General features: G+C 34.6%; 1 protein-coding gene across 3 annotated transcripts in view; it reads left to right on the top strand.

Annotated features, from left to right (window-relative positions):
• The window catches only part of LOC143256548 (CD151 antigen-like), a 148,257-nt gene that overhangs the window by 95,510 nt on the left and 28,845 nt on the right, over positions 1–23,902 (top strand). The gene's annotated exons all lie outside the window — the stretch shown is intronic.

Here is a 23,902-nt window from a genome sequence, read left to right as displayed (position 1 = left end):
AACACCATTTAAACGTATTACTTTATACTGTAAGCTTATTCACTTGTTAATTTGTGTTTTCTTCTAGTTCGGATAAGAAATAACTAGTTATCTCATTGTACAGTTTAGCTTTTTTGTTCGATACTTGATTTTAAGAACTGACTCTAAATGCTTAGTATAGGTTAACTTCGACAGGTGTCGTGCAGCGCTTTATTTAATATGTTTTTGTTTAGAATGTCGCGCAAAGCTACTCGAGGGCTATCTGCACTAGCCATCACTAACTTAATAGTGTAAGACTAGAGGGAAGGCAACTAGTCATCACCACCCACCGTCAATTCCTGAGCTACTATTTTACTAACGAATAGTGGGATTGGCCCTCACATTATAACACCCTCATGACTGAAAGGAGGAGCATGTTTGGTGTGACGGTGAGTCGAGTGCCTTAACCACCTGGCCATGCTGGGCTTTATTTAATATGTAACCCAAGATTTAGAAAAAGAGATTTGCTTCTGGTCGTTGTCACGAATTGTAGCTTGCTTTCATATTTAAGTTTAATTAGTAAACTGTATTTAATCCGCTTTAAGTAAATTCTAAATCCGTTCTGCGCCCTCTGCTGGAATTGAGCTTTGAACTTGTGTATTATAAGCTCCCGATTTATCGCTGAGCTGCCAGAGAAATAAATTAATATTACATGCAAATTCTATTTTTGGCCACTTGTAGATTTATGTAACAGTAATGGCAATGCATATCAAACATCATTCTACTTTCTGTATAATATTATTAGATGAAATAGTTAAGTAGTTTTATTAACGTCGTGTTATGTTAGAACTATTTTTTGTAAATACGTAAATGCAATTAAAGCGAAACTTTAAATATTAGTGTAATTTGAGTCTATAGGGTTTTAATCGTATGTTGACAGGTCAGTCGGATATATACGTGTTTAGTTGTGCATTGTTAAATCAACTGAACCTATGTGTTTAATTGAATGTTGGTAGGTCAGTTTGGTCTATATATGTTTTATTTTATGTCAGTTGGTTCTGCATGTATTTGGTTGTATATTTTTTGGTCAATTGCGTCTATTTGTTTAGTTGTCCATTGACAGGTCAGTTGGGACTATATATGTTTAGTTATCTATTGATGTGTTTAGTTATGCATTGTTAGGTAAATTGAGTCTATGTGTTTAATTGTATGTTGATATATCAGTTGAGTCTACATACGTTTAGTTGTATGTTGATAGGTCGACTGAGTCTATGTGTTTAGTTTCATGTTGACATGTCAATCGAGTCTATAAGTGTTTAGTGATGTGTTGTTAAGTCAACTGAAATAAACGTTAATAATTTCGAAGGAAGGTTAGGATAGATGTACGTGCTACGGTGTGTTATGATAGTTTAGCCTAATTAGATAAGCATTATAATACGTTAAGGTTTGTGGAATGTGTCAGTGTTTTCTATTAAATCAAATTGTTATTTATCACACAAGTCTTTATTAATTGTACAAAGAACATTTTTGGTTTATTTCATTCACAACTTTTCAACATCTGCATCTGACATCACCAGATGTAAAACACCAAATGAGGCTAACAGAATATGTGGCGACACACTCGGAATAAAAGCAGTAAAAATTTTATTATGTATCACCGATTAAAAAAAAAAGAATTATGTGAATAAAATGTCTAATATTTAATAAGTTGTTATGAAAATCAAATGTACAAACTAATTATCATACACAAATGTTTGTTCACCTCTCATTAAATATTTTAGGGCTCATATCATGGAAACTTTAAGACAAGGAGAATACCTTTGGACTGTGACGTTTAATCGTCACTTATCAGAGAACCAAGACAGATAATGGCTTGTCTAGAAGGAATAAATATTCTTTATCTTCACCCGTTTATCTTCACCTCTTTTTTCTACATCATCTATTTATGAAACAACGATCACGTCTCAAACCACGATTTATTTCTTTTATTACATATGGGTATTAAACAGCCTTTTCTAAACTTTGAATGTTTTGATTGTATTTAGTATAAACATTTAAACACGTGTACTTGAATTTGATTCCTAAGTGCTTGTTTTGAGTATTAGCCCATTACTTTTTTGACCCTGATAAAAAAAAAGCTTTTGAAATCATTTCACCCAGAAAATTCGAGAGGTTTGTCAGGTACCTCGCTAATTTTCTTTCAGATTTGTACCCCTACTTTACCAGTGACTTGGCTATAAATCTGTGGATGTATAAAGCTGAAAATTCAGGTTTCGATATCCATGGTGAACATCCGCACAGAGAGCCCGTCAGTGACGAGTTAGTACCTCAAGCAAGGGCCTTGCTCATCACTGCCTACAATAACAATGTAAAAGTATCAGAATCATCAGATGTTTCTCACAAACAAGAAGGTGCACATTTTAATAAACTATCAATTTCTTTTCAAGATGATCATGAATGGACAATAAAAGGCTACCAGTTACCTACCATTATGACCAATGCACCTTTCTGACCACAGGAGATAAACTAATTAGTTTCATATGGTTGTAAAAAGGGGTGCAACCAGATCTGTTCTTGTGCTAAGAAACTGTGCAACCTAAACTAAATAGAGATGTCACTAGTTGATTTACCAACCAAAAATGTTTTGTTTTTTAAACACAAAGTTACGTACCACTTCCAAACTGGACGCGCCCTACTTTGTGAATGTGCCCCATCTTCCATATTCAGATGATAGTAAAATAAGACCACCAAAAAAATTGTGTATTGATCCTGAAAATATACATCAGCACGATACTTAATTTATTAGTGGATTTTTTTCATCTTTGATTAGGCTTCAGACATTATTATTGTCTAGAGTTAGGTTTTTCAACCTTTAGTACCTCAAGACCCACAATTTCCATAGTTCTTCCAGCCCGCGACGACCCATAACTGCGGGTTTCGTTACCCACTGTTTGAGAAACGCTACACTATAGCAACACTACAGATGCTTCCCTCATTTAGGGTTAAGAAACAGTTGCGTTCGAAGATATAAAGATAAATGCAACCAAGAAAGAGAACAGTCTGATAGGCCTAACGTAAGTTTATAAGAGTTTAAGGTTAGAAGAGGGTACTGAAATCAGTTTGCTACTTAAATGGACTACTATAACCTAATACATTCTCACTACTGTGTTGAAATGAATGACCCGATAAGAAGTTGTTGGATTTTTTTTTTTAATCAGTTTGAACAATATTAACAACATTGTTCAACAATGTGAGACTTCAATCTGTTCATCACATACGTATTCTTCATAAACTAAAATTAAGCTTTTAAAACCTAAGCCTGGAATTTAGAAAATAATTCTGTCGCGGTTACTACTTTGATGCTGTTACTTGTATATATGATTGTATATATCTATCCATTTATTTTGCAAATTACACGTGTTATAGACCGTTGGTAAAACGTGTTTGCTGCAAGGTTATATAATGCAATTATATCATTTGGCTTACTAGACTCAATAACACAACCGTATAGTACAAAAATATTTCAGTTTTCCTGAGCTACGTTGTTTTTTTTAGTTTACCACTGTAGAATCCAATAAATATAAATCGTTTCATGTCACTCATCCGCTTGCTGAAAATATGTATAACGTTTCACTGCCAATTTTAGCGTGTTTTTACAGCTACCAGTGTTCTGCCTGTTTTGTTTCCAGAAACGTTCCGAGTTTCACAAATACAGATGCTACAGTTCTGTAATTTTTAGCTCGGAGGTTATCGATTATCTGCTTTCGATAGAAATTAAATAAATTAGAAACCGTCTGAACATTCCTTTTAATGTTCTTTTAGGGTTATCTGTAACTGCCTAAAGCGTATGCTTATTTTAGGCTTAAGAAGAAAGTAAAAACTAGCGAAACAAAATGAAACGTGGGCATTTCTAACCTGACAGTTCCTCAGTGAGTCAGCCACAACTGTACGGTCACATATCGTTAAAATACTAGGTTCGACTCCCTTCTGTGGACACTGCAGGTAGCCCAATGTGATTTTGCTAAAAAAAGAAACAACAAATAATGAACTAACAGAAACTAAGAAAAAATAATTTGTTTGAGGCTAGTGGAAAAACATTCACTTTAAGCTTTTAAAAAAATGACGCCATAGTATATATTTTTGTTTGTTTGTTTGTTTTGAATTCTCCACAAAGCTACAAGAGGGCTACCTGTGCTAGCCGTCCCTAATTTAGCAGTGTAAGACTAGAGGAAAAGCAACTAGTCATCATCACCCACCGCCAACTCTTGGGCTACTCTTTTACCAACGAATAGTGGGATTGGCCGTCAGTTATAACGCCCTTACGGTTGAAAGGAGGAGCATGTTTGGTGTGACGAGGATTCGAACTAGCGGCACTCGGACTACGAGTCGAGTACCTGGCCATGCTGAGCCATATACTTTTGTGATTCAAAACAACCGTAACAGGATGTCAGTAATATGGTATCACGCTGTAATAAATGAAACTCTAAATATACATATAATTTACTACAAGTAATAAATTCGATTAATTGATAGTATTTATGTTTTTGTAATACATCAAAATTCTTACCAAATAATACATCCGTAATATCTGAATATGTAATATATACCTCACCGCTATTGATATTACAGATACTGAGGCTACTTTATGACATCTACCAAACATTATTGGGCTAACTTGTCTGTCGATGCACAGCTTGAATGACGCATTATTTAGGAACAGAGGCTGTAAATAAACACACGAACCAGTACTATTAGATGTAATTATTTAAACCTCATAATAACGACTTTTTGTATAATCCATAATGTGAGAACTTACATCGTTTATAACGTTAAAATACTTTGTTTATTTGTCTATTAGTGGTTTATTTATTAAAGAATAATATTGAAAATTATGAAGCCATTAATTTAGGAACTGAAATTAGTTTTGAGATGTTAGGAGACTCTTACCAATAAACTAAAAATGAACTGTCTTCAACCACAATAGTTGTCACGTAACATTTTGGAATGCTATTTGTACAAACCTTTAGTACTATTCACACCTAACTATGTTTTTATTGTTGTTCAACCACAACAGTTGTCACGTAACATTTTGGAATGCTATTTGTACAAACCTTTAGTACTATTCACACCTAACTATGTTTTTATTGTTGTTCAACCACAACAGTTGTCACGTAACATTTTGGAATGCTATTTGTACAAACCTTTAGTACTATTCACACCTAACTATGTTTTATTGTTGTTCAACCACAACAGTTGTCACGTAACATTTTGGAATGCTATTTGTACAAACCTTTAGTACTATTCATACCTAACTATGTTTTTATTGTTGTTCAACCACAACAGTTGTCACGTAACATTTTGGAATGCTATTTGTACAAACCTTTAGTACTATTCATACCTAACTATGTTTTTATTGTTGTTCAACCACAACAGTTGTCACGTAACATTTTGGAATGCTATTTGTACAAACCTTTAGTACTATTCACACCTAACTATGTTTTTATTGTTGTTCAACCACAACAGTTGTCACGTAACATTTTGGAATGCTATTTGTACAAACCTTTAGTACTATTCATACCTAACTATGTTTTTATTGTTGTTCAACCACAACAGTTGTCACGTAACATTTTGGAATGCTATTTGTACAAACCTTTAGTACTATTCATACCTAACTATGTTTTTTATTGTTGTTCAACCACAACAGTTGTCACGTAACATTTTGGAATGCTATTTGTACAAACCTTTAGTACTATTCATACCTAACTATGTTTTTATTGTTGTTCAACCACAACAGTTGTCACGTAACATTTTGGAATGCTATTTGTACAAACCTTTAGTACTATTCATACCTAACTATGTTTTTATTGTTGTTTACTTCTCAAGGGCAAAAAGTGTGTTTTTTTTTGTAATGTCAGTATCTTATTTTGCAATTGGATTTTGTTTAACTCAGCAATCATACTTTTCATCTATTTTGTGAATTAGTTTTTCACCAAGATGTATGTAAAATGAAGCACCTTTACTCCAGTCAGGGTCAAGATGAACCCACAATACCAAGCCACTTAGGTAGCACACACCTCGCACAATATAACAAATAATAACAGAATATTTATCTGTTTCCTATTTATTCAATAACAGTTTCTTCAGCTGGGATCTCTCACTGGGTTTTGGTGTTATGTTATACGTCATCAGCTTCTCAGGCAACGTGAGGTTATGGCAACAAATTCGTCGAAAGCAAATGAGGTTAAGACCACGCAACATGCTTTGACGAACTCCATTTCAGAAAGCAGTTCAACCATATTTGTTATTGATGTACTGATTATCGTTAGTCACGTTTCTAATTATTTCTTGACTAACTTCAAAATTCGTCAAATAAATTATCGCAAGTGACTTAGTTTGAGAAAGTTTCTTTAGCTCCCAACGTTTAAAAAAGAAACGTGGTTTATCTCAGTTTCCCGTGACAAAGTTATATATGGAGTGTCATTTAGAATGCCACAGTTCCAACAAATAGAAATAACAAAGTTTATCTGATATGATCTTCAAAAGGACGATCAATAACTCGTCACTTTAAGTCGTTATGGAAGCCCACTTGAAATCGAACTGTGATTTGTTCACTTTTAAGCTTTGGCACTCCATGCTGTCTTGAAGGTACATTCTACCCCAACATTATCTTAAAGAAAACTTTATATACTTTTATTGTACGCAATGCTTCTAATTAATTACATTAATGAAATTATTTTTTCTTTTTTATTGATTAATGTCGAAAACAGAAATTTCTGGTTCTTGTTTTATTTTTTTAAGGCACAAAGAATTTTCCGAGCATAGTTGTAAAATATCTATAAACTTCAAGCAACGTTTCTCACCTTAAATCGCTAGTGAGGCTGTTGGGTGTTACCAAATAATATTAAAGCTGAGATTATGAGTTATCCTTCGTAGCACAAAGATGCAGTTTCTCTCCTTCAGAAACGTATGGACGTTAAACTGCATTGTAATCAAATGAATTGTAATTATATGTATTTAGTATAGAATTCCGTCAATTTTCTTTTTCTGAGCAAACTTTTATCAAACTTTCGAAAAGGAAAATTTCTTTTAAAACGAAACTGACTGGAAAGTGTCTGTTAGTTGTGTTTTAACTTTATGGAGTTACTGTCTACTTGTTTCTTACTAATGCGAGAGAACTTTCACTGTTCATTCACTGTCAATCTTTAATTTAAGACAAAAATTAATTTTTATTCTTAAAAAGATTGTCGTTCAATATGTTTACATTTTTCAAATGCAAGAGTGTAGATCTAACTAAAATTCCACTGCAGGACAGCAAACACAATATAAAATTTATCTTAGTGTTTGGCCTAACCTTATAACATAAAAATTCCTTCATACCGAATAACAAGCATTTTAAGCCCAGCATGGCCAGATGATTAAGGCACTCGACTCGTAATCTGAGGGTCGTGGATTCAAATCCCTGTCGCACCAAACATGCTCACCATTTCGGCCGTGGGGGCGTTATAACGTGACGGTCAATCCAATTATTCGTCGGTAAAATAGTAGCCCAAGAGTTGGCAGTGGTGGTGATGACTAGCTGTTTTCTCTCTAGTCTTACACTGTTAAATTAGAGACGTCTAGCGCAGATAGCTCTCGTGTAGCTTTGCACGAAATTAAAAAAAAACAAGCATTTTAGAGCTACATGTAATAAAAATTATTTTGATATTTATTTAAACAATTAAATTACACTTGTCACTTTCACAGATAGGTCCTTTTAGAGACTGTATAATATTCCTGATATGTCCCCTGAAGCTTATAAACTTTTCGGTCTCTAGCTGTGCAACAAGTACACATAGAAAACCATTAATTCATTCTATGGCCGGCATGGCTAGGTGGTCAAGGCATTCGACTCGCAATCAGGGTCGCGGATTCCGAATCTCCATCTCACAAAACATGTTCGCCCTATCAGCCGTGGGGGTGCTGTAATGTGACGGTAAATTTTACTATTCGTTGATAAAATAGTTTCCCAAGAGTTGGCGGTGGGTACTAACGGCCTTCCCTCTAGTCTCTAGTCTCACACTGCTAAATTAGGGACGGCTAGCGCAGATAGCCCTCGTTTAGCTTTGCGTGAAATTCAAAAACAAAACAAACAAAACTCTTCTTACAGACGACTTGTAAAATGCGTGAGATACAATATATTATTTTATAGTCTGTAATAAAGATATGTCAAAACTCAGCTGTAACTGAGTAACTGACGACCATTGAAACGTGCTCACCATGGATTACTTTCTCTGTCAAAAGCAGCAAGTCAATAATTTGTAAAAAAATAACAGGGTACGTCCATATTATTACAATTCTTCCAGTAGTAAAAACTTACAATCAATGGGTTTTTGACGATCAAATATCAATAGTTGTCATGGTCGATTGTCTAGATGATGTCTTATGGCTGATCATTAATTATTTTTTTTATTTTTTTTACTGGGCACCAGTTACTATCTAATTTATATCCAAAGCTCCATATGCTAGTCTGCCTCTGTCTACAAAGAAGGACTGAGCTTGTGATGGATGTGGTAAGGATTTGGTCATGGGTTTTCTTGAAATAAAGGCTGACAAACCATCCACTCATTTGGGTTAGGATATACAGTAGTTAGTGATTATTTGTTAGTGTTTACCAGGTAGTAATGAAACAATAAAAATAGTAATTAATTAATTAATAATTCGACCTATGAGGTCGTACAGTTACCACCCATTAAAACAACTTCTTGATGTGAGTTTCCACCTTTACCATCCGAGCCAATATAGTCTTTGGTGCTCTGACTTGACTTCACAGAAGTCGTCTATTGCCTCTGAAATTACATCTCATAGTCTACTGTCTTGTACGGTCAGTATGGTCTTGTATGATCAATCAGAACTTCTTCAACTGATCTGCACAAACTGTCAAGTTTATTTATTCGTGAACTGCTTTTGAGCTTTGAATTAAGTTAAACATAGCTAAACAGATGGCACAGTTTCTATCAGTTTGAACCATTGAAAAACCAGACAACATTCGATGTAGGCTATTCCGTCATGAGTTGCTAGAGTACATTTTCACGTATTCTATACTTTAATCACATCAGAACTCTTCCCTTTAACAGTCCTTGGAAGAGAGGAGGGTTAATCGTCTTCAAAAATCATCCAGTCTTGTGTACTTTGCCACGAGATTTAGCAGCCTAGGACGTCTTGTTAAATTTCAAAAGTCTGAGTTCCAAGAACTGTCCCACATTTTTTTAATCGCGTGGTGGTTAATGCGTCTAGTCTACAGATTGTGGTTAATGGTGTTAACTAGCCACATTCTGGTGTTAACTAGCTACATTTAATTTAGTCGATCACTTCAAAATTAGGGACAGCTAGCGCAGACAGCCCTCGTGTAGCGTTGCTCAAAACTTAATGAATAAGCACACTTCATGACAGATCCTCTATATTTTGAGTGTTCATTATGTGCAGAAGGTAAAAAGCCGAGTTTATTTCTTCATACCATTTCCCTTTTACTAATATTTTGTTAGACAGTGACAATGTAAATACTGTCCATGCATAAAGTTTAACAAAAGGCATTGTTAGTTTTTACTTTTATGTTTAACCTACCCTTTATCCTAACTACTGTATGTAGTTAAAATAATATTTTAACATGATGCAGTTGTAGTTTTTTAACAGATTTTTGAAAATAACGTCACGTGCAAGCTAATCTAAACATGACACAGAACTCAGAACATGCCACTAAAAATTCCTATGTATACATGTAATAATCAATTAGAAAGGTAACTCGCAATAGAGAAAAGCAATGAAAGTTTTAGATCTCTTAAGCAAAACATAGAATAATTTTTTTCCTATCAATAACGACAATCTAACTTGTCTAAAACAATGTCTCAGTTCTAATACAATTACTTATCAAAGCAAAGTTCAGAGGTAAATAAAAATTGAAAACTTGAGGTATGACTGGAAAGACTACAACAGCAAAATAAACAAGCTTAATATTAAATGTCGTTGCTGAGATACAATAAACAAGAAGTAAAATAGTTATGAACTACAAAACGGAAAGCCTCAGCAGAAAGTTACAGTTTCATATCTAGCTCTTTGTTTTGTAAGACAGTTTGTTTGTTTCTTTCTTTTGAAAGAAACTACACGAGAGCTATCTGCGCCAGCCGTCCCTAATTTAGTAGTGTAAGGCTAGAGGGAAGGCAGCTAGTCATCATCACCCACCGCTAACTCTTGGGCTACTCTTTTACCAACGAATAGTGGGATTGATCATTACATTATAACGCCCTTAGGGCTGAAAGGGCGAGCATGTTTGGTGGGAAGGGGATTCGAACCCGCGATCCTCAAATTACGAGTCGAGCACCCTAACCACCTGGCTGTGCCAGGCCGGTTAACTATGTAAAAACTTAACATTAAGCAACTAAAGTTAAAGAGTGCATGTGGTAGACAACAAAAACTGTCACTTATTGCAGCTCATTCTAGTAACAGTTTGCGTATTAACAAACACGTCATCAGTCCATTCAAGTGAACATAGTCTAAACATGTCTACTTTAGGTATTACACGTGGTATGGCACTGGTGTGACATTTTTATTTCATTCTGTTGTTGCATGCGTGACAGTATCCTTGTCGCCATGACAAACAACAACAAAAAAAAGAAACGCTTGCCCATGGATTATAAATCACACTATCGATTTTAAGACATTCGATTTCTAGAGTCAATGTCTTTGCATCTAATCTTCTTGTCTTCTTCCTGCTCGTCCGCAATGCAGTAAGAATCTCATAATTCACTTTTAATTCCCCTTTTGTTCTAGTTGAACTTAAGGTAAAAATGTAAGTGATATTTGAAGACCAGCAATCAATATGAAGATTTTCTATTATACATTTCGCTCTTTTGTACGAGATTCTTAAAAAGAAATGAATGAGTTAACGGTAATTTCTGATTAAATATGCAGTACGGGTAATATTTGATTGATTTATTCCTAATTCATTAGAAAATTTACAAAATTTAGGTGCAATTGTCAGTTTTCATTTCACATAAACAATGTCAAAATACAAAAAAGGCTTAAAACAACGTGCAATACTCTGGGTATTTTCAAGTTCACGTATCAGACTTGACAAACCATGTGCTCGTTACATAATGTAGAACATGGACAGCGTTATTGAAACTGTTATAATATTAAAAGTGTGAATCTATTCACTCTTACATTATTCTAGCTTATACACTATTAGTATGAAGTTGTGTTTTTTTTATAACCGTTAATTAACAACATTAGTGCATTTAGCTGTGGTTTTAGGACTATTCGTTATTGCTCAGTACATTTAGCTGTGGTTTTAGAACAGATAATAAATACTCAGTATATTTATCTGTGGTTTTAGAACCGTTAGTAAATGCTCAGTACATTTAGCTCTGGTTTTAGAACAGATAGTAAATGCTCAGTATATCTAGCTGTAGTTTTAGAACCGTTAGTAAATGCTCAGTACATTTAGCTCTGGTTTTAGAACAAATAGTAAATGCTCAGTACATTTAGCTCTGGTTTTAGAACAGATAGTAAATGCTCAGTACATTTAGCTCTGGTTTTAGAACATATAGTAAATGCTCAGTACATATAGCTCTGATTTTAGAACAGATAGTAAATGCTTAGTATATCTAGCTGTAGTTTTAGAACCGTTAGTAAATGCTCAGTACATTTAGCTCTGGTTTTAGAACAGATAGTAAATGCTCAGTATATCTAGCTATAGTTTTAGAACCGTTAGTAAATGCTCAATACATTTAGCTCTGGTTTTAGAACAGATAGTAAATGCTTAGTATATCTAGCTGTAGTTTTAGAACCGTTAGTAAATGCTCAGTACATTTAGCTCTGGTTTTAGAACAGATAGTAATTGCTCAGTACATTTGTCTGTGGTTTTAGAACCGTTAGTTAAAGTTCAGTAAATTTAGCTGGGATTTTAAAGCTAATCCACAGTTACCTCATAATGTGTGAGTTGTGGACTTAACTTCATAAAACGCGCAAAATCTAAGGATTTTAAAACTTAGGTTCAACTACGCTCTCCAGCAGCAAACTTTGCTCAACATTCACAAACACGTCATAACGACAGTTTCAGATTAAATCCGTACGAACTTTGGTATCTGTTATTTTAAAGCTAATCTACAATTTCCTGACAACGTGTGAGTTCTAAAAGTAACTCCATAAAACTCGCAAAATCTGAGGTTATTATGATTACATCATCGGATTTCCGCCAGCAATTCATACCCTAATTATCATTGGCGTATTTAGGAAGGGGCAAGAGGAAGCTCAGCCCCACGACCCATAGTCTGAATGTGGACCTATTAAATTACATGAGATGTAGATCCCAAAAACGTTATTAGCCCCTCAGCTCACAGAAACTTAACTCCACCACTGCTGGTTACGCTAATTTGAGATTAACTACATACAATTTATGGCATCTGTGATTTTTAACGCTATTCTGAACACTTCTCTGAAAGATGTTTATGTTAGTTCTTGAAAATCTGTACTATAGTACTTGTATTCAGAGAATTCAGTCCCTATATAGTAAGGACTAACTACGACTTAGAAGTTTATTTTATGTAGAAGACTTACAGATTCAGATTGTTGAAGACTTACAGAATCAGATTGTTGAAGACTTACAGAATCAGATTGTTGAAGACTTACAGAATAAGATTGTTGAAGACTTACAGAATCAGATTGTTGAAGACTTACAGAATAAGATTGTTGAAGACTTACAGAATCAGATTGTTGAAGACTTACTTTTCATAAACTTTTATAGTTTTCAAAGTCGAGAAGAAACTAAAAGTCTGATCCTAAATACCAAGAAATCCAAAATCTGTGGAGTCTGAAGTTCTGGTGTGTATTAATCTGAAGATTATACGAACGATATTTCAGGTCTCTTGTGTGATAATATTAATTCCTGCATTGTCCATAATACATATGCATATGAAACAATTACATAATATTTCCCGAGATCCCATATTTCATTGTGAAAATCTTAAGACAGTGAGATAAGTTTTAACCTTCACATCTTGACGCATTTTCTCCAGATCTTCAACTGCACATGGACACTGGCTCCCCAAACAACGTTTATGTAAACCACGGGTACAAAAAACCATTGGAATTGTGTCAGATGGCTGGCAAAATGCTCTTGGTTACCTTATAGTTTGACTGGTGTGTGTTGTATATATATATATATATATAGTTTGACTGGTGTGTGTTGTATATATATATATAGTTTGACTGGTGTGTGTTGTATATATATATATATATAATTTGACTGGTGTGCGTTGTATATATATATATATATATAGTTTGACTGGTGTATGTTGTATATATATAAATAGTTTGACTGGTGTATGTTGTATATATATATATAGTTTGACTGGTGTGTGTTGTATATATATATATATATATAGTTTGACTGGTGTATGTTGTGTATATATATATATAGTTTGACTGGTGTGTGTTGTATATATATATATATAGTTTGACTGGTGTGTGTTGTGTATATATATATATAGTTTGACTGGTGTGTGTTGTATATATATAGTTTGACTGGTGTATGTTGTGTATATATATATATAGTTTGACTGGTGTGTGTTGTATATATATAGTTTGACTGGTGTGTGTTGTATATATATAGTTTGACTGGTGTGTGTTGTATATATATATATATATAGTTTGAGTGGTGTGTGTTGTATATATATATATATAGTTTGACTGGTGTGTGTTGTATATATATAGTTTGACTGGTGTGTGTTATATAGAGAGAGATTGCTATGAGAAGAAACGGTAACCAAACCCTTAACTACCAACACCAGCCTTTTGCAAGATAAAACGCATGTTAACTTGTTCTTGCGACCAAAGGTTATTTTATACGAAGATGTAACCTTTGGTCACCTTGGCAGTTTGCTGCTTAACAACACAAACTGTTGAAATATGATGGATATATTGTATAAAACACGACAACAACCGTTCTTTTTCCAACATTGGATGAATGTGTCCTCATGACGTGTTTGGTTGTTGTTCCTTACATTGTACTTATTTATTGCATCTACCTGTTTCAATGGCTGGAAAAAAATCATTCATTTCTGCTTCCTATGGTTTGCTTCTTCAACCTAGTTTTAATTTTGAGAACTTGGCAGATATGTCGTCCAATATGGCTGTTATGATTTCAGTTCCTTCTAAATCAATGAGAAAGATGGCTTGAAAACATTTAGTCTATAAGGTTTATTGTCTTACTAACGGGTCCTGAAGATACGTCCATCTTCATCACAAAGACATTTTGTTTGATCAGTGAATCCTGTTTCATAACCATAACTTTCTTATTATGAATGAGGATGTTCCTTCTGAATACCTTTGAGTATTGTTTCGGAGTCTGATGCTATCCTTAACGCTCTTATGTATGAAAATATGTCCACGATGCATCAGTGTCATTTTATTATGCCCTATATCGTTTAAAAATTTTACACGCATATTCTTCTCCTATAAGTCTATCCGAAGCAGCAGTGATCTGTTAAAGCGGTCGTGAAATTGTTGAAACAGGAGAAGAAAATGTCGTCCGTGGCATATGTGGTGAAGCGCCATCTCAGATTGTTCTTATAATATAACTATCTTTTTTCATACCAACCAGCCTTATTCTAGTTAATAAAATGAGACCTTAAACATTTTCCTTTGAACGAACTCTGACTTCGAGAAATCGCTTAACTCTGCCAGCCTGGAGTTACGCCAGTTTACCATATTCGATCACTGGAAATGAATGAAGTAACAAAGCACTTGCGACAAATTATATTTGATAATTTAAAGGAAAACCGTATAACTAAAATAATTATATTTAAAAGCTACTGATATTAGAGATACAAAATTTTACCAGAGGCACATCGAAAATCCAGAGTTCTATAAAGTTTTGTTTGGAAGAATGTGGGTCTCACGATTATAAACTTTCATTGGTGCTACAGTAAGAATCGAGGTGGAAATTGTGGAGAAGCCGGACTGACAAGGAATTTTTCAAGACCACATTACATTGAATATCTAAATAGTTTCTTTTTTTCTCTAAACTAGCTTATTCTGCTTTTATATATAATTGTTATTCCTCTCTTTCAGCAATAAAAAGTTGGTGATTTGAATAACGTGCGCGTCAGTGTGCAGATATTATACGATATGTGAGCACTGTTTTGAACAGACGATTCTCGCAGTGGAGTCATTTAGGGTTAGGCTCATTATGTTGATCGAAGAAACTCACACCTCCAGCGACAGGTTTTGAAAAATCTTGCTCATTTGTAGACTTTTTCTCGTAAGCATTAAAGTCCTTCACGTGTCTCTTGTTAAATTTTGTTCCCCGTAGAATAAGCAGTTGTTAAACTGTAATCATTGTAAATATGGGATATTCCTTATATTCCACCTTTATGCGTGCAGTACATCAACCTGTCACTTTTCTCTCGTCTTTGCACAATAGTTAAGCCTTAGGAAACAAAACAAAAAAGTTTAATTGTTTGAGATTTCATGAAAGTCGTTTTTTTATATAATTTGAAAAAGTATAATGGAAACAAACAGAAGCTCTACACATATAACGTGTGTGTGTTTTCTTATAGCAAAGCCACATTGAGCTATCTGCTGAGCCCATCGAAGGGAATCGAACCGCTGATTTGAGCGTTGTAAATCCGTAGACCTTCCGTTGTACTAGCGCGGGACATGCAATTTTAATGTTTCAACGTTTCTAAGATGTTCATTTCAAACTGTTCTCAGAACAATGATTTTCAACCCTGAAAAATAAAGATATAAAATAGTGTTTTTCAAGTTGGTGAAATTACAATAAAGACATTTTATTTTAATAGGGTATAAATTATTAAGTACATTTCAATATAATGCATTTTTACAAAGCCATCACAAATGAAACTTGATAATTTACCTCCTGTGTCTATAAAGTGATTAAATTTCGCTTGTTTCGTGTGTTTTAGTATATTTTTCAATGTAATACAACAATTGTTTTATAGCTTAATTTCTCAAACAAAAAAACATAATTATTTCTAAAGCTTATTTTCTCAACGTAATACTAACACTTGTTTTTTTAAAGTTTAATTTCTTTGTTTGTTTGTTTTGGAATTTCGCACAAAGCTACTCGAGGGCTATCTGTGCTAGCCGTCCCTAATTTAGCAGTGTAAGACTAGAGGGAAGACAGCTAGTCATCACCACCCACCGCCAACTCTTGGGCTACTCTTTTACCAACGAATAGTGGGATTGACCGTCACATTATACACCCCCACGGCTGGGAGGGCGAGCATGTTTAGCGCGACGCGGGCGCGAACCCGCGACCCTCGGATTACGAGTCGCACGCCTTACGCGCTAGGCCATGCCGGGCCTAGTTTAATTTCTAAATATAATACAACAATTATTTTAAAGCTTAATTTCACAATATAACACAACAGTTGTTTTTATAGCTTAATTTGTCAACATAATACAACAATTGTTTTTATGGTTTCATTTCTCAATATACGAGGGCTGTTCAAAAAATACGCGGACTGTTTGAATTGCGCGGCTCCAGTTGGTTCCAGGGGAATCCGCTTGGTGTCGCTAGGTTTGCACAGATCAGCTGATTACGACGCCATTTCTCGATTGCAGACATCTTCATTTGTGTATTAGCTACGCGGTTTTAAGTGAAGTGCGATTTTTTTCGTTTGGCGGATTTCAGAATGAATGACCTGAAGGAGCAACAACTTGCTGTGAAATTTTGTGTTAAACTTGGAAAATCTGCGACTGAAACTTTTGCTATGCTTAACACGGCTTACGGTGATGTTGCTATGAAGCGCACGGCATGTTTCAAGTGGCATGAACGTTTTAAGGATGGTCGACAGTCCATTGAAGATGATGAGCGTCCTGGACGTCCTTTCACGTCAACTGACGACCCACACGTCGACAAAATCAACACCCTGGTGCGGGCAAATCGACGTCTGACTGTCAGGGAGCTTGCTGAAGAGTGTGGGATATCAGTTGAATCTTATTACGAGATTTTGACCGAAAAATTGAAGATGCACCGCGTTGCTGCGAAATTCAGCCCTCAGAACTCGTGAGTTTTTGGCCAAACACTCGATCACTGTTCTTTCCCACCTCCCCTACTCACCTGACCTTGCTCCTTGCGATTTTTTCTTGTTCCCCAAACTCAAGAGACCCTTGAAAGGAAGAATATTTGAGACGATTCCCGAGATTAAGGCAAATGCGACGAAGGCGCTGGAGGACATTACAAAAGAAGCGTGCCATTACTGTTTCAACAAGTGGAAACACCGTTGGGATAAGTGTGTGCGTTAGGGAGGAGAGTACTTTGAAGGGGTCCCAGACCTGTAACTTCTAAATAAAGTACATTTTGTTTTATGACGTCAGTCCGCGCATTTTGTGAACAGACCTCGTAATACAACAATTGTTTTAAGGCTTAATTGCACAATATAATACAACAATTGTTTTATGGTTTAATTTCTCAATATAATACAACAATTGTTTTAAGGTTTAATTGCACAATATAATACAACAATTGTTTTATGGTTTAATTTCTCAATATAATACAACAATTGTTTTTAAGGCTTAATTGCACAGTATAATACAACAATTGTTTTTATGGTTTAATTTCTCAATATAATACAACAATTGTTTCTAAAGTTTATTTTCTCAACGTAATACTAAAATTTGTTTTCTAAAGTTTAATTTCTTACCATGATATCAAAACGTATATAAGAACACTCTGAGAAGACAAAACAGCTAAATGAAAGAAAAAATGATATACAAACAAAATTGTATTGTATTTATTTCTAATCAGAGTTTTCTTTTCATAAGCGGAGAATGTTTTTCATTAAGTTACTTTACAATCATGGAAACGAACAAGAGGGAACAATAACTGGGGTATTGTGACTCAGCCTCCCAATTCAGAAGAATCTCAAAATTATTCGCTCCCTAGAAGCACAGCGGTATGTTTGCTAACTTACGACGCTAAAAACCAGGTTTCGATACCCGTGGTGACCAGAGCACAATAGCCCATTGTGTAGCGTTGTGCTTAACTATAAACAAACAAATAAATTGTCGCTAAATAAAGAATGAATAAGATAAAAGAGAAGTGAAACAGAATAACTAAAAATGAGAATCGTATAGATATATCCCCCCCCCCGAAAATATTAATTAGTTCTTAGAACTGTCTTGACAGTTGGTAGTCGGCGAGGTGCCAGGTTAGATATGCTATTCCTTGAATTTCGTAAATTACCTTTTATCTAAGTTAAAAAAAAAAACACAACGATCATTTGTTCATCGTTGTTGTACGCGCTAATTAATTATCAAACTTTGAAATTAATTATGTAAAATACGTAAAAGGTGTTATAATACATATATATGACCGTTATAGAGGGAGCCTCCACATTTAAAGTTTTGCTCCTAGTCTCTTCTAACCTGTGTACAGCCTTGATTTTTTAACATTGAGCTATGTTCGTAAGCAATATATAATATTTTGTCTTTTCACTATTTTAAAGGCACCCAGTTAGATGAGCGAATTTCAATGCTGATAGTGCATAGTGTAGTTTTGTATTTAATACACAAACAAAACATTATCATCAAAATTACGCTTAATTGTTCTTATTTAGAGTTGAAATGTTCAGAAGTACATTTTGAATGTTACAACATTTCCAAACTTTCCCTTCAGAAACGAATTTCGAACGCAAGAAATAACGAGAAAGGAGTGGCATCAGACAATTTTTTATCAACGCTTTAATCACCACTTACAATCCTTGTACCATTTTAATTTCTAAAATTCCTTCTGATTGGGTAATTTAAATAGATCTGAAACGTTACAGGTCGAGCTTTAAAAATTCTGGCCTGGCATGGCCAAGCGCGTAAGGCGTGCGACTCGTAATCCGAGGGTCGCGGGTTCGCGCCCGCGTCGCGCTAAACATGCTCGCCCTCCCAGCCGTGGGGGCGTATAATGTGACGGTCAATCCCACTATTCGTTGGTAAAAGAGTAGCCCAAGAGTTGGCGGTGGGTGGTGATGACTAGCTGCCTTCCCCCTAGTCTTACACTACTAAATTAGGGACGGCTAGCACAGATAGCCCTCGAGTAGCTTTGTGCGAAATTCCAAAAAAACTTTAAAAATTCTACCTTAATTTTTACCTGATATTTTGTATTATTTTCTGATGCTGTTATTACAGTTGGGTACTGTATTAATTAAATTTATAAATTAGTGATGGTACTTTACGTTAAAAATGTCATGTGAATTTCATTCACCTTACCATGAAAACAAGTTTGTTTGTTTGTTTGTTTTCAAAAAGCAATCACTGGTTTCAAATTTTTAGAAATTCGCTCTTGTCATGACTTTACAGTACATTCAGACCCCAAAACAATACCGTGTGACTTAACAGCACATTTGGACCTCAGAACGATACGATGTAACTTATCAGCACATTCAGGCCTTAGGAGGATACATTGTGACCTAACAGCGTGTTGGGACCTTATAACTCTGTGACGTAACACCATATCCAGACCTCAGAATGATAAACTGTAACAGCACATTCAAATTTCAAAACGATACCCTATAACTTTACAGCACATTCAGACCTCAGAGCGATTAGAGTTTTTGAAATCACTTATTTCTCACGATTTTGGACAATCAAATTTCCGTCCTATTCATTTGCATATTTTTTTGTAATTATAATTTGAAATGACGATCTCAAGATACTTGCTTAAAGCTTTGTCACGTCCATAACAAAAAATATATTCACAGAAACTAAACTGATAAGTTTCATTTGTAACTGATGTTGCTGTCTCTCTATTAAACAAGATATGTAATATTTTTAACAAATCACTTATTAACGTAACGCAGACTAGTGATTTCTGACTTTAAAAAATGATAAACATACTTGTTAGAAAATGAAATGTAAACCGACTTGCGACCAACTTTTAGGTTTCACTACTGTAGCCTTAGAACGCTGCTGGGAATGAATGTGGGACAACAGAATATTTATTCGATGTCGTTTCGTCAGTAACAAACATTAGCTTATGCTCTTGAATTTTTGAGCTATTTCGAAGATGGTAGAATAGTATTATCTATCCACCTGTTATGTATTTTTATCGACCACTCTAATCTGATTGTGGTAATTTTGACGAGAGCACAATTTCAGATATTTTTGCTGAATTCATATGTCCTACTACGTACGTCGTAATGCATTAGGCCACTGAATTCATGTCCTACTACGTACGTCGTAATGCATTAGGCCACTGAATTCATATATTCTACTACGTACGTCATAATACATTAGGCCACTGAATTCATATGTCCTACTACGTACGTCGTAATGCATTAGGCCATAATCTCCACACTTCTTTTCTTCTCACTTTCACTTAACAAAAGCAGTTTTTTTTGCTCTTTGTTTTACTGAGAAAGGTTTTTATTATCAGTATCTTTTTCTCCTTTTTATTTTCTGTCATGCTTTCTTTGGCACCACTAGCTCCCTCTTCGTCACTGCAATCAAAGCGGTTGGCTTCCTGCCAGTTACATCCGTGTTCGAATAGCCAATCGCGAAGAAACTTGAGTCACGATCCGGCGTCGGTACTGCAAGGCACTGATGATGCCGTGAATGTAGTTAATATTGGGTTCAGTAAGAGAGGTTGTAACCCTACGGGAAGGAAAATCGAACACAGAGTGTAACGGTCGGTCACTTTTCTCCAAGTCTCATCCGATCACGTTATGTCCGTTACTGGGAATCTGAATATTTCTTTAGTCAAGTCTGTATTATAAGTCCTTATTTTACCACATCTCCTTCAACGAGTATTAAAGTAAACTATTTCCCACTAAAGTTTTATCATTGTCACAAGTTGAAACGACAGATTTCTGAAAATAATGTTTCAAATAACTTTTATTATTGTTCTCCTGGGTCACCACTATTTTAAATCGACTTTTAACTCTAATCGATTTTGTTTATTGTTCTTTCTTTCTAACATCAGAACGTCACCACTCTATGAAACGGCTTTTTTATGAGATAACAGATAATCTGTCAAGACTTTACGTAGCTTCCATCTCAAGAAACTATCGACGCTATTTTTCGTCAGTAATGTTTTTTTAAGAAAAATGTATAAGAAAAAAGGAAAGTTACTTACCACGCCAAGGCCTAGTATGATCAAATTATATTTAAGACGTTGTATTATTTCACGAAGCCTAACTGTAACACAATTGTAGATTTACCAACAGAATGTCTTGTAATTTTGCACATTACAAACACAGAGTCACGACGCATCTGTACCAAACGTATAACAAACGAAAATCAGATTTAACTCACAAAACACAAACGAATCTGAAGGAAAATGTTTATATAGTGAAATATATTTATTTGATACATTAATATAGCATAAATTTTACGAAAAGTTTATATGAATTCAACCGAAATATCCGTCACTTGTTTCTACATGTACTTGCACACATAAATGGCATAAACTTCCAACTTAAGCAACTACTCTAAGTATTACTAAAACAAAAACTGGGATATGATTACTCACATTTGTAGTCCCATGACAAAATAGGTGGCACAGGGCATGTCTGCAGACTCACACACTGCAAAAAACCGGATTTCGATATCCGTGAGGGACAGAGCACCGTCAGCCCATTGTCTAGCTCTGTGCTTAATTCTAAACACACAAACTAAAGAAGTCAAGTATTGCTTTGCTCATCTGTTTAGATGTTTATTTTAGAAAGATAAACAGAGCAACATGTTATTTTTTTTACACTTGATTGATCAAGTATTGCTTTGCTCATCTGTTTAGATGTTTATTTTAGAAAGATAAACAGAGCAACATGTTATTTTTTTTACACTTGATTGATCAAGAAAATCATGCATTCATTTTCGCGAATTTTAAACCGTTTGATTATATCGAACGAAGTGTGCATCAGTCGTGTGGTTCAACAAATCTGCCACTGAGTTTTAATGACAATAAAAACTTACAGAGATTCAGATACCTCAGATCTCAGTACATCCTGTTAGTTAAGAATAAATAAACACTCTTTCATGTCATCTACCTAAAACATAATAATAAATAAGAAATACGTTTCGAAAATATACAAAAATAACGTTAAGTTATTATTGTTGAAAAACTAATAACCTACTAAGGTGTCAGTCTACACTGAACGCTAGAAAGTGTGCAAACAAACTTAATTGGTAATGCTTTTATTAACGAATAACACTAAATTAGTGTTTAATATAACATAAAGTTCATTAAGCAAAGCAACGTATTGTGGGTACACTTTAAGAAATTGGCTAAATTGTAATGGTTTCACTTCTCTTAAACCGTAAAGTTGTTCTTAGTAATATTTTTGAAGAAACGAAAAGCTATCCGCTGTAGAGTCTTATGCCTATAATGCAGTAATGTGACGAGACTTTAACTAAATATATTTTATACATTTAGCTAAAATATATATAAATATAATGTTTAGATTTTGACAGTAAAAAATTAGTTTTTCTCACCCTATGACCCTGCCGTGTGTCAGTTATCTGACAGTTTCCTAATAATAATAATTACTGAGTTCTTACAACTGCAACTGGAACTGAGCCAAGTGTCATTTCCTTTGTTCCATGGAGCGTGTATTTAAGTGATATTACTGAGTGATATAAAAACCACCGTCTTCACATACGATACGAGGCAGAGTTTCTAACTATGAAGAGCATTACTTTTAACAACTCTGATATTAATCACAAAGCTTTTGACAGTTTCAAGTTGCATTTAAAATACTTATCATGATACTTTATTATATATAATATATATTTCTTTGTTGTTTTTTTTATTTCGCGCAAAGCTACACGAGGGCTAACTGCGCTAGCCGTCCCTACTTTAGCAGTGTAACGCTAGAGAGAAGGTAACCAGTCATCACCACCCACCGCCAACGCTTGAGCTACTCTTTTACTAAAGAATAATAGGATTGACCATAACATTATAACGCCCCCACACCTGAAAGGGCGAGCATGTTTGGTGCGATTGGGATTCGAACCCGCGACCCTCAGATTATTAGTCGAGTGCCTTAACCACCTGATCTCGCTGGACCATATATTATATATACATTGTTGTTAAGGTTAAAACTCCCCGAGTTTCTTTCTTCCCTAGCGACACATTACGTTAACCATTCTGAACTATTATGCTGCCAGTTTTAAGAAATGTATTTTATGTTCCTTTAAGTATTTTGCGTCACATTTTCACAACTCATTTTACCAAGATGACCCATTTTAACACTCTGGCTATTCCATATTTTTAAAAAAGCGTCCAAGTTACAACAAATGCTAAATATTAACAAAAATCACAGCGCGTTTAAAATTTCGTGAAACAAAAAAAGGTTCAGCTGGTTTATTCTTATATTTATTTTTCTCTTTTGATATGTATAACATACACATACATATATATATATATTCGAAAAATATAGGTATCAGTCTCTTTGTCTGTCCGTAGTTTATTTAACTACTCCTAGGTCACTGAGCCAGTTCAAACACTGTGTGATGATAGTTTGAAACAAGGGACAAGTTAATAGATGTTAAAAGCCCTCCACATCTACCTTAGTGCTATTATTAAGCATTTATTATTCTTGACGTAAGTTAAGGTTAATTATATTCATAGATGGAGCTACGTTCTTATAAAAAAGTGTTAAAGCCTTTCTCTATCACAATATTCATACAGTGTGGATGGGCAAACAAACGTCTTATATTCCTTAGACAGCGCTCTGTAAAGAGGAAGGTAATAAACAAAATGGCCACCATTATTGTAGTAATACATAAATTCAGTTATAGTTTCTACTCCAACAGCTACCATAAGGTTGATATGAAGAGCTGTTTATTGAGTTATATTCACTTCCGACTTTGACATATGACCTTTCAACTTTGACCTGTGAGACACTTCTGTAGCCAAGGACTGTCAATTAATTAATCACGTGAAACATTGTGG

Source organism: Tachypleus tridentatus, chromosome 7 (assembly GCF_004210375.1).
Source record: "Tachypleus tridentatus isolate NWPU-2018 chromosome 7, ASM421037v1, whole genome shotgun sequence".
In the NCBI taxonomy this organism is placed as follows: Eukaryota; Metazoa; Arthropoda; class Merostomata; order Xiphosura; family Limulidae; genus Tachypleus; species Tachypleus tridentatus.
Note: the sequence above shows the minus strand (reverse complement) of the source record. Positions and strands in the feature narration are given on the sequence as shown.